Genomic DNA, 17700 nt, shown 5'->3' with positions numbered 1-17700 from the left:
AGCTGCTTTTTCAACGGCTGAGCTACAGTGGCTATCAGCGCTGGTATTTCCGCGAGTAGTGGAAATATACCTCCGGTTTTAGCGGTATCTTTCATGGCTCCGGCGGAAAGTTCAAGTCGTATTCCAGTTTTGGATTGTTTGGCTTTATTAAGATGTTTAAGCTGACATTCTGTCAACGACAACACTTATTTTCACCGCCTGTGACTTGACTGTGTTTTAGCGTTATTGTGGCTAATGGTGTTTTGTTTTTCACTGACGCGGATTGTAGTTTCTTAATCTGACCAGTAGTCATCCTGACACTAACGTGATAGTATGATGACATTTTATGATTACTGTTGTATTTTTAAATCACATTACATGTTTTCGACTGGTGCATCAATGCCTTTCATTAGACCACCAACACCTTCAAGCAACATTGCTTTGTCGCTGAGTATAACCGCGATTGCTCTGTAATCAACACCACCACCTGTATTTACGCCGGCTCTACAGTGGATATCAACAACAGATTGTCTGAATAAATCAAGATGCTCCAGCGAAAAGTAATAGATCGGATAAAGGTTTCTAAAATCAAACTGTGATATTAGCAAACCAGTTGTCTATGTTTTGATCACGTCCCAAAAATGACATTAATCGTTGATACACACGGGCTATATGATTTTGCTCATAATTTAGTAGTTCATTTTCCGCCGGTTCTTGTTGTCCGTTTACCCGCAAGGAAACCTCGGTAACACCAAGTCTGGTAATTATATGGCTAGAGTTCAGTCGTGCATGCTCCTGAAGCGCAACAAAGATATGTCGTGACAAAACGAAATCACCTTACCGCTACTATAAATTAACATGATATAATGTGAAATAAAAGGCAAGCCTGATGGAGTCCTGTAGAAAGACTTTGTGACCGTAATGGTGAAAATAAAGGTTAATTCGCCGGATTAGATTCATGCGATGGTCGTCCGAGAGTTATGCGTTGGTATGTTACTGCATTTTGTAATCGATGCATGTAGCGTTTCAGTATTTTGGCGATTCTGAAGCGATAAAAGATGCATGACGAAAATCGAATCGAGCGGAGGTAGATTTAATTTATAGTAGGTCTACTGATAGAGTGATTACTTGTTGTCAAGAGATTTCATCGTACTTTATTGATATAACGTCAGACTCCTGTGTAGAGATCAAGGCCAGATCTCTAGATATGTGTCAACGACAACGTAACAGTGTTTATGTTGCTAAGAATAAAGTGTTCACCAAACAAGCTGAAGCAAGAGAGGGGGTGAACCTACCTCAATAAATCCGAGCAAAAAAATTATATAAGGCTTACCTTAGAGGAGGAAGGTTCCATTTTGAAAACTAAATCTTTGACAAAGGAAGGCTCCTCTGGAAGGGCCGGGCTAAATATTATATACGGGTTAGCTTAACGGAAAGGTCGCACCCTCGTTGCTGCTGTTAATTGAATAAAATTATATGAAATGATGGCAGCAGCGTTGGAGTCTCATACAACCAGATTAGCTCGAAAGCGAATATAAGTTTGATAGCAGGAAGCGGAGTTCCCCGTGCGCGTGGCAGGCCTACACGATCATGATTTAGATCAACGCGGTAATAATAAAATGTTTAAACGGATATCCAGCACCGTATTTGACATAAACGCACCAGTTCTCAGGGATGTGTCAGTACGTGATTATCAGTTTAGTTCTTATCACGCACGACTGCCGGATCAGCGTGCAAAGATTGATTTGCAAGTCCATGATACAAGTGTATACTTCTTACCCTCTGAGGCTTTTTAACCTCTGAGGCTTTTTATTGAGTTAGAAGTTGAGGTTATAAAAGCAGATGCTAATGTGTACGCAAATGATGTTAGAGTTGATATTGTTAACAACGGCACCATGGCATTGTTTGACAGCGCTACATACTCGATTGATGGAAAAAGCATCAAGACAATTAAGAAAGACGTCGACGTTGCCACAATAACAATAGGTTTAGCCATATACTCTGATGACTTCACAAAATCAGCCGGTCCCTCAATGATGTTTACCAAAGACACTACTAATCAACCAAGCGACATACAGTATAACCTAAGACGACCAAGGTTCATGGCGCTAGCCCAGAATACAACGTAGGATTTTTAACGCGCCGAGCAATGTTGGAGGGAGCCCGTAGAGCCTTTTCATGCGCGATTCCGCTGTCACATATCTTTTGATTTTGCAGAAGTGTTTAAAAAAAAGTATCTTTGGAGCTAAACACAAAGTTGCTCTCGTAAGAAATGCTACCGACGACGACGCTATCTGGAGACCTATTGGTGATGCTGGTAAAGTAGTACATCCTAGTTGCAACTGAAAAAAGTAGAGACATTGCTTTATTGATGGCATTTCAGTCCATTAACAGTCTTGAGTTTGGAATACTTTTTTACTGAAATTAGCACCTTATTCTTTGGTGTGGAATTGAAAGCACATGTTTCAAACAAATATAGGTTCATATAATGCTGCGGGTCATATTCTTTCATCTACACTCTCATCAAGGATGCATCCGAAGATAAGATCCGAACAAACTCGAGTGTATATAAAATATTGAACACAATTTTACATTTAGATAATTAGCAGTATCTACGCTACTAATCTATTTTTACCATTGCACAATAAAATTGTCCATTTCTGTCTTTGCTATAGTCTGCTCGTATTTAGGACTCAACTGCGCGATCGAGTTTGTTCCGATCTTACCTTTTGGTCAGTGGTGAAATCCAAGACTGTCCGAATGCAATATTGCACTGTGAGTCGGGTTGTTGTCTAAACGTCAAGATCGCGAACAATTGTTGCATTTTTTCCATTATATCACAAATTGAACGAAGTGTGTCGAGCTTTTGAAGATTGAACTATTCTTGATTACGACTGACCTAAGTTGGAAATTAGCAGACGCAATTAGGATAAACTAACAGTGTTGGAACTACCGAGAAGTGCGGACCGGTGTCTTCCCTTGTGTTATATTATTACAGGTTAGAACCCCCTTCCCTAGATTTTCTTTGTAACGAGCCCCTGTGGATATTATGAGCTCTGATGATAGTACGGGCCACGTTCCACTACGCAAAGTAAAGTTTACATATACAATTTTCGTAGGTTTTAAACGTAAGAAAATCCTACGCTATTTTGTGTGTTTCACAAAGATATCTGAAGGAACATTTCTAACGTCAAAGAAAAGCTTTGCGTAAGCCATTCTTTTGTATGGGAGGTAGATGATAAATTAGTAAAATATAACAGGACACCTGCAAGATACTTACAAAGGACGGCGACAAAGATTACGACAAGAACAACAATAAGAATACAATGGCCAAAAATATCGAGCAAAAAGTGACATTTATGTCTGTGTAAGAAAATAGTCTGCATCTCTGTGTGTGTGTGTGTGTGTGTGTGTGTGTGTCCCAACGCAACTGTTATTAAGGCGACAGTACATTGTCAATGTATAGTCATTATGTCGACAGCAGCGTTAGGGTTACAAAATCTGTGTCACCCTAAAATTTGCCATCAGTGTGTATATTACCTTTCTGACTGATTCACATGCAAAATTTCGTACAAGTGTTATATATTACCGAATACTAGTAGTTACAAATTTTAATGCATGATATGCACGTATTTGTTAAATAGTTGTTATGCAAACATTGAACTGTGTTTTAACGTTGTGTTTCTCCTACAGTCAGCGAATACTCATTAAGGTGACATTTCATAGGGTACGTTGCAGAAAACAAATAACTAAAATTCGCACTTAAAATAAAACACCAAGGCACAGGAGGGGCGTGACCATAGTCCCAAAAGTGATAAGGGAATGGTGCACATTTGGGAAATACTGTTTTAAGATGACATATTTAGTTGATTTGAAATAAAAGATAAACAACTTGTCATTACTTTAAGATAACATTCACTGTCAAAACATAACACGTCCAGTTTCTCGGATACGGAGTAGAATAAACCAACATGTACCTAAAAGTAGTCAGTTTTCCCTTAAAGCTGGGTATTGTCAAGAATACTTAAAAAATAAAATAATACAAAATTCATAGAATAAAATTTGAAAAGGCGTAACAGAAGCGTCAATACGTTGAGATAGATAGATAAATACATAGGTAGATAGATAGATAGATAGATAGTTAGATGTTGAAGTGTGGTACATTTTATTAAACATTAGCACACAGCATATACTTGATTTTTTTTATTCTTTATTATATAATGGTTATTTTACCTCTTTCCGTAAAATGTGTATCATTTTATAACCATGATCTTAAAAGTATGAAGGACATTTAATCAGAGAACGCTGGTCATGGGAGATAGTATGTCTTGCTATTTATCTTGACTAGCATAATAGCTCGTCCTATGACGGGAGTCGTAAAAGAAAGTTTCAACATAAAAGACAGAAGAAAAAATTGGGATCCACCAATTTAAAAGACAATTGGAACACAAACATTAAAAATGAAGTTAAAAAGAAAGAAAGAAAAAATTGCGATTCCGCCAACTTCGAATTCGCGATGTCTTGTTAGGCAAGCGGGACGGGATTCAGAGAACGAAAGACTGTGGGTGTATGTATGCATATATATATATATATATATATATATATATATATATATATATATATATATAAGATAATATGTTGTGTATGTAAGACAAATGTCCGTTTATCGTGCATTTTACTCATGAGATTGTTGATATTTATGAATTGCTCTTGAAATTCGGTACAAGGTGACATCTTGTTTCGTTATCTCAATAGCCAGCATCCGTTTTGCATACCGTCATACACTCGCGATTACGTACTTTGATTTATGACACCGCCTAAAACAGGAAACAAAACTTAAACCTGCAGGATTTGTTTCGATGTTATAAGCAATTGATCCGTCCAGGTCATGTGGTGATAGGAGACAAGTATCTCAACAAAATTTGTCTTTATAAAAGCTTAAGGCTTGGACCAAACAAAACCTTATTTTGCAGAGATAGTACAATACAGCAAAGTTCGATTACACCATGATATAATGACACAGCCAAACAAAGTAAACAACATCAATAACAAAGATCAAACTACCAGGATGCATTGATATCTTACATTTACCTCAGTATTTCCTTTCTTTTATTTTTTACTCTCGTTGATATGAAATTTCCAGTACCATAACTTTAGTTGTATTTCTATCTACAAGGTAATTAATCTGTATTTCATCCATGAATTTAGATGGTGCTCCATATGTTCCCTAGGTTAATATGTTAACTGCTTACATCATTTGAGTGTGATGAGTAACTTACGGACAGTAACTCGATAAAATGTCAAAATCGTGCATAACCTAGAAATGTATCGAAGATCATGTTAAATTGCAAATTCACTAAATTTGGTTGGAATTATTAAAAATGTAATTATTTAAATATTCACAATTTATTGATGTATTTTAGGTGGATGAAGGACAACAAATGAATATTCATAGTATTTTATTCTTATAATCATAAACGGTGCTGTCTGAGTGTAAGGTCGCCCACTTATTAAGAGGGGCGGTTAATCGGATTTGGCTGGCGTTATCAAAGGAATGACCTCCTTCGATTGTATCGACCGGTGGGAGTGTTTATATAGAATATCGACAGAGAACAGAGAAAGACTAATAATGCAATACGAGCCCCCTTAAACAAGGAAAATAACATAATTTAATCAATAACAATTAATAGAGGAAATTCCAATTCAATCGAAGTTATGTCAACCGAATTTCATAGCAGTGTCTAATTTGGACTTATTTCATCATAATAACGAGCGGTGAAAAATGCTCACTGTCCACGACTGATTGCATCACCTTTCTCTCGTACCCGTGTATCACGTCTTCCTATTCTCTAGTCCATCTATTATGAAAGCTTAATCTGTTCCTGGACCTACTAGTCCTTTATTATGAACACGTCTTCTATTTCCAGACTTCCAACTTCCGTCTTCGGACTGTCCTGTCTCTCCCAGAAAGATGTTTCCTAAAAAAAGACAAAATTACCACTAAATCTCTATACGTATCACCAAATCCCCTCACTCAAGTTGCTCAGAAGTAGAACTGCTATCCGAACACTGCATAAATTCTGAACTAATTCGATAGATCATCACTCTCGCTTCACAGCGACCAACCATAAATTGACACGTGAGTGGTGTATCTAACATTACCACATGTATGATAACTATTGCATAAAATTCACAAACATCTAGCTCACAGCAATCCCTAACTTTTAAAAATATTTAAACATTACAAAATCAGATATAAATATGCGATTTTCGTTAACTCACGGTAATCAGTATCGTGCTAACACACAAAGGAAATTATTTCATATAATTGTAAGAAATCCTACACATATGAAAATTTGGATAGCATGCAATCGTCAATTCTATCAATGAACTAGTAACTGTAAAATTAAAGAGATAAATTGCATAACAACTCTAGCATTAACATATGTCCATGAAATTGAGTAAACGGTACATAAAATGGATCCTAGTCATATCAAACATAAAACAATCAAAACTAGAAAATTACGTGGGAAATTAAAATTGCGTACCATAATGCTGTTCTCTTTGGTAAATTGTTTATCCTAGCCCTAAGCACTTTGTTTTCTTACAAGACAGCTACATGGTCCCTTGTCTTGTTCAACGAGGAAAGCACTATTCTTTTAAGGCTTCCTTGGATTCAAACTTCTCCTCTCTCAGGAATTTCGGACTAAAGAATTTCGACCATTTTCATCACTTTAAATTCACATTGCTTCCAATCTAATTTACTCTGACCCACTGTAAGCAGCGGTTCTAAATTATCCCAAAATAATCACTTATTTCGGCAGATTTTGGACAGCCTTGAATCTCTGAACTACGTTGCAAACCAATTTCCCTTTGAAAATGATAATTTGATATGGCTTCCTATCAAACGGTTATGGTTTGTAGCTCAAATGTTTACTTTCTCAGGATAGCGTTGCAATGCCTTGGTTAAATCTAAATGTGTCGTAGATGCAAACCTATCAAGTTTGCCACTAACATGGGGGTGGGGGGATAGAAAAGAAGAAAGGTCAAAGTGACCCTTCACAAACACTTTTCTGCTTTAAATGTGACATTTGAATGCTAAATGCATTGAACTTTTTAGGTTCCGTACTTGTTCAAAATTCGACACTTTACAATGACCTCCCTTTAAGAGTAACCTCTGGGATTTTGCTTTCCGAACATTAAAGTTGTGTTTCAAATTATAGTTTGCATGTCCTCAGAATCAATTAGTCTACTCGGACAATCTGCTCCTACATTGGCGCTTCCCTTAATGTAATGCTATTGAACTTGATATTGCTGAAGAAATAATGACGATCTCATTAAACGTCCTTTTTGTCAGTTTAGCTTGGACCAAATAAGCAAGTGGATGGTGATCAGTTTCCAGAATAAACTTTCACCCATACAGATAGCGCTGGAGATCCCAAAGATAATCGCTAGGCATTCTCATTCGGTAACAGTATAATAACGCTCTGTTGGTGACAACTTCTTGCTGCCATAAGCAAGCGGAAATATGTTCCAATCATGCTCCTGCAGTACATATGCACCAGGAACCATGTCAGAAGCGTCGGTACGTAAGACTAAGTCTTTTGTCACGTTCGGTAGTCTCACTACGGCGTCTGACGTCAACCTATCCATCGTCTGAAATGCTCTCTCACAAGCGTCTGTCCAAATAATCTTCGTTGGAGCCTTCTTCCTTGTCAAGTCAGTCAGAAAGAGCACTGAAGTTTGCGACATACTTACTATAATAACCTGCAAATCCTATAAAAAAGATCGCACTTCTGTCCTCATAGCTGGACGAGTGGCCTCCCAAAGTTGGTCGACTTTAGCACTGTCTGGGGCTAATGTATTTTCACTGAGTGTGTGCCCTAGATATGACAGTCCCCTAAATCTTACCTGATAGTTAGATGGTCGGGCAGTGAGTCCGGTCTGTCTACGTCGTTCCAGAACCTTTTTCAGCAAGACCACGTGTTCTTCCCAAGTAGGTGCGCCAATAACAAATCGTTAATTAATTTGAAACTCCGGTCCCTCTTAAAGGTTTTAGCAGTTTTCTCATCATTCGGGTGAAAGTGCTGTGTGCATTATGGACCCCGAATGGCATGACGACTCATTGGTATATCCCATCTGGTGTTTCAAAGGCAAGTTTTGGACGGTCTTCCCTACGAACTAGAATTTGCCAATATCCCTTGGAAATGTATATTTTAGAAAAATATTTGGCGTTGGTTACGTCGGCAAATATGGACTCAGGATCCGGTAACATTTCGACCTGAAATTATGTGATTCTGTTTAATCTCCGATAGTCGACACAAAAGCGTTGATCACCATCCTTATTTTGGACCAACACAACCGGTAAACTATATGCAGATTCGGCTGGTTCAATGACCCCTAAATCAAACATAGTTCTAATCTCGTTCCGTTCAGTTTCTAATTTCGCATGAGGTAGTGGATAGGGTTTCAGTTTCACAATCGTTTATTCCAACAACTTTAAACGGAACTCTCTTCACGTTGTTCTGACTTTAAGGATAAGTCAAGGACAACGTCGACATAGGTTTCATCATTCGTCAAAGGACAACTAGGAAGTACTTCCGCCACTCCTCCGTTGTTGTAGGGTTCTTCAGTCACAACTGTAGCAACCACGTACTCATTGGGTGTCTCCTTTTCACGATAGCGTTTATCTCCTCCCTGGACACGGTAGTTCTGTTCACCCTTCTTTTCCGTTACAAGAAACGGTCCCCTCCAGGATACTTGGAGTTTGTTGTGCTCCAACGTAACAACAACAACACCTTGTCACCCACTTCAAACTTCCGTTCCTTCGCCCTCTTTTTGTAGTGCGTGGCTTGACGTTGGTTTGACGTTCCGTGCGTCACGGAGATTCTTCTGGGCCAACTTGAAAATTTCCTTTACCTTCTTACAGAGATAAACAACATACTGATACGTTCTTCGTATTTCTTCTGATGCCCTTTCATGCGTCCATAACTGCTTCAATACGGCCATGGGTCCTCTCACTTCCCTCCCATAAACTAGTTCGAAAGATGAAAATCCTAGACTAGCTTGGTGTACTTTCCAAGATAATCATTTTTCGTCTGATTTTGGATAGTCTTGAATCTCTGAACTACGTTGCATATCAATTTCCCTTTGAAAATGATAATGTATTATGGGTTCCTATCAAGCGGTTATGGTATGTAGCTCAAATGTTTACTTTATCAGGACAGCGTTACAATGCCCTGGTCAAATCTCAATGAGTCGTAGATGCAAGCCTATTAAGTTTACCACTAACATGGGGGGAGGGAAGGAGAAAGGTCGAAGTGACCCTTCACAAAGACTTTTCTTGCTTAAATGTGACAAAATTGTTATGCTCAATGCATTCAACTTTATGGTTCATCACTTTTTCGAAGTTCGACACTTTACAATTATGGATACTAGTTTATTCAGGTCATTGATAAACTTTCCATTTTTGTAAAGTATAAGACCTAAATACATATATTCATCTATAGCATCAATATCGGCATTGTCGATTTATATATATATATATATATATATATATATATATATATATATATATATATATATATATATATATATATGCGTTCTTCTTTTTTGAATCAAATACGACATGTTTCTGTCCTTTATATTGATTGCAAGTATCTACCTTCCATCACTAATATAGTACACGTCAGCAGGATTTTCAGTGAAAAGTATAATGTCCTCAGCGTTTAAACGCAACGTAACATTTAGCATATTTACAAAGTAAGTATGTTTGGAGGGTACAGCGCATGCTTTACGTCCATTTACTAGTAAGACAGGTTCTAGGTCATCTAGGTATAAGGAAAACTATTACTGAGGTATTTTATTTTGCTATTGTAGGGCTGATAGTTATACCCCTGTTATTCATATCTTGGTCAGGTCTACCTTAAAGTCAAATCAGACCCTGTGAAGAACTAACGTCCTATACTCAGATTCAAATAAACGTGTTTACCACAAATAATAATGATCTGAATATTTAATCTATAAAGAAAGAGAAATATTAGATATGTATTATGTTGTTTAAAATGTCAACGTCACTCGTTTGGTAGACGATTAATTTGATTTTGGACTATGATGATTTACAAAATAACATCATGGAGAAAATCCAACAAACAATACAAGCTGAATATACAAAACATAGGGTAGGAAACAACAAGAGAAATATAAATTGCCCCTATTTATTTTTATTAGATGGTACATCTCTGTACACAATAAACTAACTTATAAAAAACAAACACTGGACTTGTTCTTCTCTCACAGGTGAGTGTGGAAAATTCCTGTAACATTTGACATCCACCGTGGGATAATAATAATGTATGATTATAATTATCCATGAAAACAACATTCTGTGTCTATAGAAACAAATATGAAAGCATTATACTATACTAATAATATTAATGAATTGCTACCCGTTTCATATTTATAAAGAATTACCGTATTATAAATATTAAATAAAATTCTTAAAATAAGGGCTGAATAATCAAAATTTAGCAATGATATACTCAAGCTGAAGTAGGAAACCAGCGTGAATAATACTCGTATCATTGCGTATGAATTTAAATCAGTATGAATAATACTAGCATCACTGCGTATGAATTTAAATCAAAATGAATAATGCTAGTATCATTTCATATAAATTTAAATCGAAATGAATAGTACTAGTATCATTGCGTATCAATTTAAACCAATGTGAATAATACTCGTATCATTTCATATGAATTTAAATCAGTATGAATAATACTAGCATCAATGCGTATGAATTTAAATCAAAATGAATAATACTAGTATCACTGCGTATGAATTTAAATCAATATGAATAAAACTCGTATCATTTCATATGAATTTAAATCAAAATGAATAATACTAGTATCATTGCGTATGAATTTAAATCAATATGAATAATACTAGTATCATTGCGTATGAATTTAAATCAGTGTGAATAATACTCGTATCATTTCATATGAATTTAAATCAAAATGAATAATACTAGTATCATTGCGTATGAATTTAAATCAACACGAATAATACTAGTATCATTGCGTATGAATTTAAATCAGTATGAATAATACTAGTATCATTGCGTATGAATTTAAATCAAAATGAATAATACTAGTATCATTGCGTATGAATTTAAATCAATATGAATAATACTAGCATCATTTCATATGAATTTAAATCAAAATGAATAATACTAGTATCATTGCGTATGAATTTAAATTAATATGAATAATAGTAGTATCATTGCGTATGAATTTGAATCAATATGAATAATACTAGTATCATTGCATATGAATTTCAATCAATATGAATAATACTTGTACCATTGCGTATGAATTTAAATCAATATGAATAATACTCGTATCATCGCGTGTGAATTTAAATAAATATGAATAATACTCGTATCATTGCGTGTGAATTCAAATCAAAATGAGTAATACTCGTACAATTGCTAAAGAATTCGAAACAATATGAATAATACTCATATCATTGCGTATTAATTCAAATCATTATGAATAATGCTTCTATCACTGCGTGTGAATTCAAATCAATATGAATACTCGTATAATTGCGAATGAATTCAAATCAGATGAATAATACTCGTATAATTGCGAATGAATTCAAAGCAATATGAATACTCATATTATTGCGTATGAATTCAAATCAATACGCAATTTTTAATATTTGACTGTTAATGTCCACAATATAACAATTATTATATTAAAAACTTTATCTTCCTAATTACTATATATAAATTTATAAAGCATAAGAAGGAGGTCCTAGGTGGTGACACCATGAGTTGTTGTTGTTGTTGCAGGATTTAACACCATTTTCCCGCACAAGATAGGGTATACTAGGCGGCCATGAAAACCCGGGAAACCCCGGAAAGAACCACCAACCCACGAGAAGCTACTGAAAAGCTTTCTCACTTATACACATTGGCCGAATCCGAGACTTGAACCCACTCAGAGAGAGGTAAGATGGCAGCGGTCCGTGACGATGAGCGCTTTAGACCACTCGGCCACTCTGGGCCCCTGACACCATGAGTGACCGCACATGACTGTCTATAAAATGATTAATTTTTGTGTCATGGGGGTGACACCATGAGCTACCGCACTGGGTGATACCAACCTTAGTGACGCAACTGCCTGGCTGACTGATTTTCTTTAAGTTAACAAAATACTGTTTATCCGAAACTGACAAGACGAGAGAGAGAGAGAGAGAAAGAGAGAGAGAGAGAATCGAAATTCTTCCCACTGTCCTAGATATTTTTCGCGCTGCTGGCAACATTATTATTATCTAGCAATCTCTAACCCGCCCATTATACCTAGATGACGTGTCCGTTTATATGATCACATTGGCTATCCTTAAACATTTATGACTTTGGATTTCCTAGTATTGCCGCCACTGCATCGAAAGCATTTTCTCGTTTAGCTAACAGTCAATGGGTTAAATGTCGATAAACAATAGCTTCTTTTGTACGTCATTTCAGCTTAAGAGTTTCTTTCACTTAGTGAACTTTTGATAAACAATAAGAGTATGTGGATGAGTTTAGCTTATGAGCTGGTACATTAATTAGTCTCGTGACCGTTACAGTGCGTAAATGTACCGGTAACTGTTGCATCATTGTATCTTTAAATAGTGCAGCAGCATTCTCTGCAGTGATTGATGGGTATGTTTGCTGGATGTTGCCTCAACATTAATAATAGAGAAGAATATATAGGATATTTGAGGAAGCTTTCATTTTCAGCGATTTATAGAGATTTTGTAAGTAGTGGTCTTCTTTATGATTTCAACCCCACACAGAGCGCAACAACATTCAATCAATACATGCTGAAACTTTATGATAGGCTTACATTTAACCTGCCAGACTGGTCCTGGGGTTGTGGGAGGGCCCATTTCTGATATAAGACTGATGGATTACGATAGCCATTGCTTGCCATAAGTAAATATACATCTTTTGCGCGATATAGTTTGCTATTGTTAATGAAAATATGTTACATTTCTACTTTATATCCGTATTTTGATTTGCTTTTTCTAACGACTAATAAGCACATATATTTTTTAAAAAAATTAAAAAAACACATATGCAAATATCATACTGTCTGTGATTTTTTAAATACGTGCATGGAGATGCAGATCAAATTGGAGACAACTAAACTATGACCGAAGGTAACCGAAAATGAACGCTGATTAAGCAGGGAACCAGACTAGCTCTCATGTTGCATTCATACGAATTCAAATGAGTGCTGACGCAATATTGTTGTGTTAAATAATGGTCGCATTTTGATAAAGCTTGATAATAAAACTGACAAATTGATTCCTTTAATTTTATATTTGTTAGTGATTCAATACGAACTTTACTAATACTTTCTGCTTTTGATATATAGCAATCGTTATCTTGTATTCAAGCTTATCCAGCAATTCGGTCGCACAAATCTTATTACAAACTTTTTACAACAGGCTAAGATGACATCCAGTAATTGCCTTTCATAATGGATTCCTTTATAAATTTTACATCGAAATCGTTTTGAGGTGGTATGCGATATCCTTAATTTTTCCTATGGAAAAGACGATAATAACTACCTTCTTCCACAAATATAGCAAATGTCAGACTGCATCATCTACAGATGTATATTCGTCATCCATTCCTGGATCAATTTTAAACCGATATTAAAATATTGTTGCACACGATGACCCCAGGGCCGGCGCCAGACCCGGCCAGACTATGTGGCGCCCTAGGCAAAGTTAGATTCTGGCGTCCCCCCCCCCGCCCCCGGAAAGTATCAATTTCCAAATTTATAAACAATAATAAAAAGTAAAAATGAGCCCCCCCCCCCCCCGAAATCAGCGCACTAGGCGGCTGCCTAGTTTGCCTATATGGTAGCGCCGGCCATGGATGACCCACATTTTTTTGAAATATTACGATCAAAATAACACACGTCTTCCATGTGGGGTGGGGGTGACGATATTTTAGCAAATATTAGATGTTTCTAAAAATATAATACAAAAATTGCTTTTGCAATTGATTCATTGAACAATGTGGCGTTTCAACCACCACAACTGTAGGAGGTTAGTGTTGGGTAGGGGCAGGGGCCAAAAATGCTTGCAAAATAGTATATATTGAATAAAAATAAAATCATAGTTTAAGAATAGTCCTTAAATTTTGGAGTGCAGTTACAGCCTGAAGATATAGTAAAATAGTTGGAATTGACAGCCTATAGAGAATATCAATCAATTGACTACATTATCGGTCAAGATGATGACCATAATAAGAAACATCAAATATTTGTCAGCTTTAATTGCATTTTAAATAATAAATATAACTATTTTCCATTGCGCTAAAGATATAGATATAACAGGTATTAGCGCAAAAATCTTTTCATTAAAATGATTTTTTGCATCTTATCTGTTTACGTTACTTAAAGATACAATAATTCTGAATTTAAGTTCCCCAGATAAATGGATATTTATTTAACTTATACCTCGTTATGTGTATTTAATTTGTAAGTGACATTTGTCCATAAATGATTGTCGGAGTTAATGCCTACATGACCTATGACATTTATTTATAAACATGATTTGAGTTCAAGACATTGGTTTTTCCTTTAGAACAACATGGTCAACCTGATCTTTGCAATGTAGCTTACTAAAATTCAAGTGAAATACCTGACCTTCTTTCCTACTTAGAATGTTCTGGACATTAACTTTTGATCATTATGCTTGTATTCTTATTATGTCTGAAGCTTTTATATCTTTACATCAGAGTTATTTATTCCTAATATAACATCTCTCTAGTGAAAGCAGTCGTTTAGTCGTGTTCACATACAATGTGATAGGATTTATTTAAATTATCGACTGGAATTACAACGGGCTCGTTGATATTAGGACTAAAGTACTATTTTAGGAATTATTGTGAATTCTTTGAAGTAAATTTTTGATTATATCACAGTGATTCATTAATACTATTGGCATATTAGCACATGTACAGACCATAGGCAAAATAGCACATTTATGACTGGAATTGATTCAACTCTAGACATTGCCTGTGGCATGATATCAGGTATTCTGAACTCAGTTATTCCGATTTTTGTTAGTTTCAATTTTAGACTTTGCTTTTGGCACTAGAATTTCATAATCACAATTCGTTCAGGCAGATCCATATATGCGCTGCCTCTGAGCAAGGTATGTGCAATTTTAAATGGTCCGCAATGTTAAACTTGTAGTCCACGTCTTGTGATTTTCCATTTTGAATTTTAGCGTTATCGTAAACATAGATTTCAAACGATGCAAATTTGTCCATTATTGGCGCATTTACACTACTAATGGTAGTTCTTGTTCTTGTTAGTTGAGTTAGACGAGGCCCTTAACACAATAATTGACTGAATGATGCAACGATATTGCGTGCTAACTTCCCTTCCCAATAACACAATGATGTAGTCCACACAGCCTAGCCTGGTCGGTGAAAAGTCAGCGATCATTCGATTACCAGTCTGAATGAACTTTATCTATAGATAACGCCATCAAGATTAGTATTATATAACATCAGCGTTTAGTAGACAGAGTGGGCCATTTTGATCTTAACACAGAGTGGACAAGTTTGATCTTAAAACAGAGTGGACAATTTTGATCTTAACACCTGAGGGGACAGTTTTGATTTTAACACAGTGGACAAGTTTGATCTTAACACAGAGTGGACAAGTTTGATCTTGGAATTGGAGCTTAATACCTTCTAGTTTGAATAGCTTACCTTAGTCGATACATCGATTTGTACTTAGTACCACGTAGCAAATAGGGGAAAGCCAAATTCAATTTCTTTAAGATGTGAGACTATACCGATCGGCCTTTGGCCGGGCCAATTCTTTAGCGATGGAACGATATAGCCCCACCGGATCATGTCTGTAAAATGAATAATAAAAAAAGAAAAGTATTCAATTTATTTATGAATAAGTAGGTGATTTATATATGCAGTTGTGCATCATGTCCTCGTGATTCTCTAACTTTCATCCGAACGAATGAGCGAAGGACAGAAAAAACCCAACAGAATCTCATCTATAGAATAGCGGTAGCAGAAGTGGTATCATCAGTACAGAAGTAGTTTTTGTACGGTAGTAGTAGCAGTAATAATATGAACTGTGCAAAAAACGTAGCACGGTAGCAGTAGTAATTGTACCAAGTAGTTATACAGTAACAGTAACAACAGTTATAGTACCAAGTAGTTATACAGTAGCAGTACCAGTAATAATAGTACCAAGTAGGGGTACGGTACTAGTGACAGTAGAAGTATCACCAAGTAGTGGTACGGTAGCAGTTACAGTAGTAACAATACCAAGTAGTTATACAGTAGCAGTAACAGTAGTAATAGTACCAAGTAGTTATACAGTAGCAGCAACAGTAGTAATAGTACCAAGTAGCTATACGGTATCAGTAACAGTAGTAATAGCATCAAGTAGGGGTATGGTAGCAGTAGCAGTAGTAACAGCACCAAGTAGTTATGCCGTAGCAGTAACAGTAGTAACAGCACTAAGTAGGGGTATGGTAGCAGTAACATTAGTAATAGAACCAAGTAGTTATGCCGTAGCAGTAACAGTAGTAATAGTTCCAAGTAGGTATACGGTAGTAGTAACAGTAGTAATAGAATCAAGTAGGTATACAGTATCAGTAACAGTAGCAATAGCACCAAGTAGGGGTATGGTAGCAGTAACAGTAGTAATAGCACCAAGTAGTTATGCCGTAGCAGTAACAGTAGTAATAGTTCCAAGCAGTTATACGGTAGTAATAACAGTAGTAATAGAATCAAGTAGGTATACAGTATCGGTAACAATAGCAATAGCGCCAAGTAGTTAGACAGTTGCAGTAACAGTAGTAATAGTATCAAGTAGTTATGCAGTAGCAGTAACAGTAGTAATAGCACCAAGTAAGGGTACGGTAGCATTAACAGTAGTAATAGTACCAAGTAAGGGTACGGTAGCATTAACAGTAGTAATAGCACCAACTAGTTCTACAGTAGCAGTAACAGTAGTCATAGTTCCAAGCAGTTATGCAGTAGCAGCAACAGTGATATAAGTACCAAGTAGTTATGTCATACCAGTAACAGTAGTAATATCACCAAATATGGGTATGGTAGAAGTAACAGTAGTAATAGTACCAAGTAGTTATACAGTAGCAGTAACAGTAGTAATAGCATCAAGTAGGGGTACGGTAGCAGTGACAGTAGTAATAGCACCAAGTAAGGGTACGGTATCAGTAACAGTAGTATTAGTACCAAGTAGTTATACGACAGCAGTAACAGTAGAATTAGTACCATGTAGTCATACGGTATCAGTAACAGTAGTAATAGCACCAAGTAGTTAAACAGTAGCAGTAACAGTAGTAATAGTACAAAGTAGCTATACGGTGGCAGTAACAGTAGTAGTGACACCAAGTAGGCGTACGGTAGTAGTAACAACAGTAATAGTACCAAGTTAGGATACGGTAGCAGTAACAGTAGTAATAGCACAAACTAGGGGTACGGTAGCAGTAACAGTAGTAATAGTACCAAGTACTTATACGGTAGCAGTAACAGTAATAGTTCCAAGTAGTTATACAGTAACAGTTGTAATAGTTCCAAGTAGTTATACGCTAGCAGTAACAGTAGTAATAGTTCCAAGTAGTTACATAGTGGCAGTAACAGTAGTAATAAGA

The 17700-nt window shown here is 36.2% G+C and overlaps 1 protein-coding gene across 1 annotated transcript in view; it reads left to right on the top strand.

The window, feature by feature from the left end:
* Positions 1 to 12637: 12637 nt before the first annotated feature.
* Positions 12638 to 17700, top strand: part of LOC149788886 (plexin-B-like) — a 446804-nt gene continuing 441741 nt past the window's right edge. Inside the window, exon 1 of the mRNA XM_089973559.1 lies at positions 12638 to 12783. The gene's annotated coding sequence lies outside the window, so the exon portion shown is untranslated. The remainder of the gene's footprint in view (positions 12784 to 17700) is intronic.

Source organism: Sinohyriopsis cumingii, chromosome 11 (genome assembly GCF_028554795.1).
Source record: "Sinohyriopsis cumingii isolate HCF-2022 chromosome 11, ASM2855479v2, whole genome shotgun sequence".
Lineage (NCBI taxonomy): Eukaryota > Metazoa > Mollusca > Bivalvia > Unionida > Unionidae > Sinohyriopsis > Sinohyriopsis cumingii.
The sequence above is the reverse complement of the archived record's forward strand: the minus strand, read 5'-3'. Positions and strand labels throughout refer to the sequence as shown.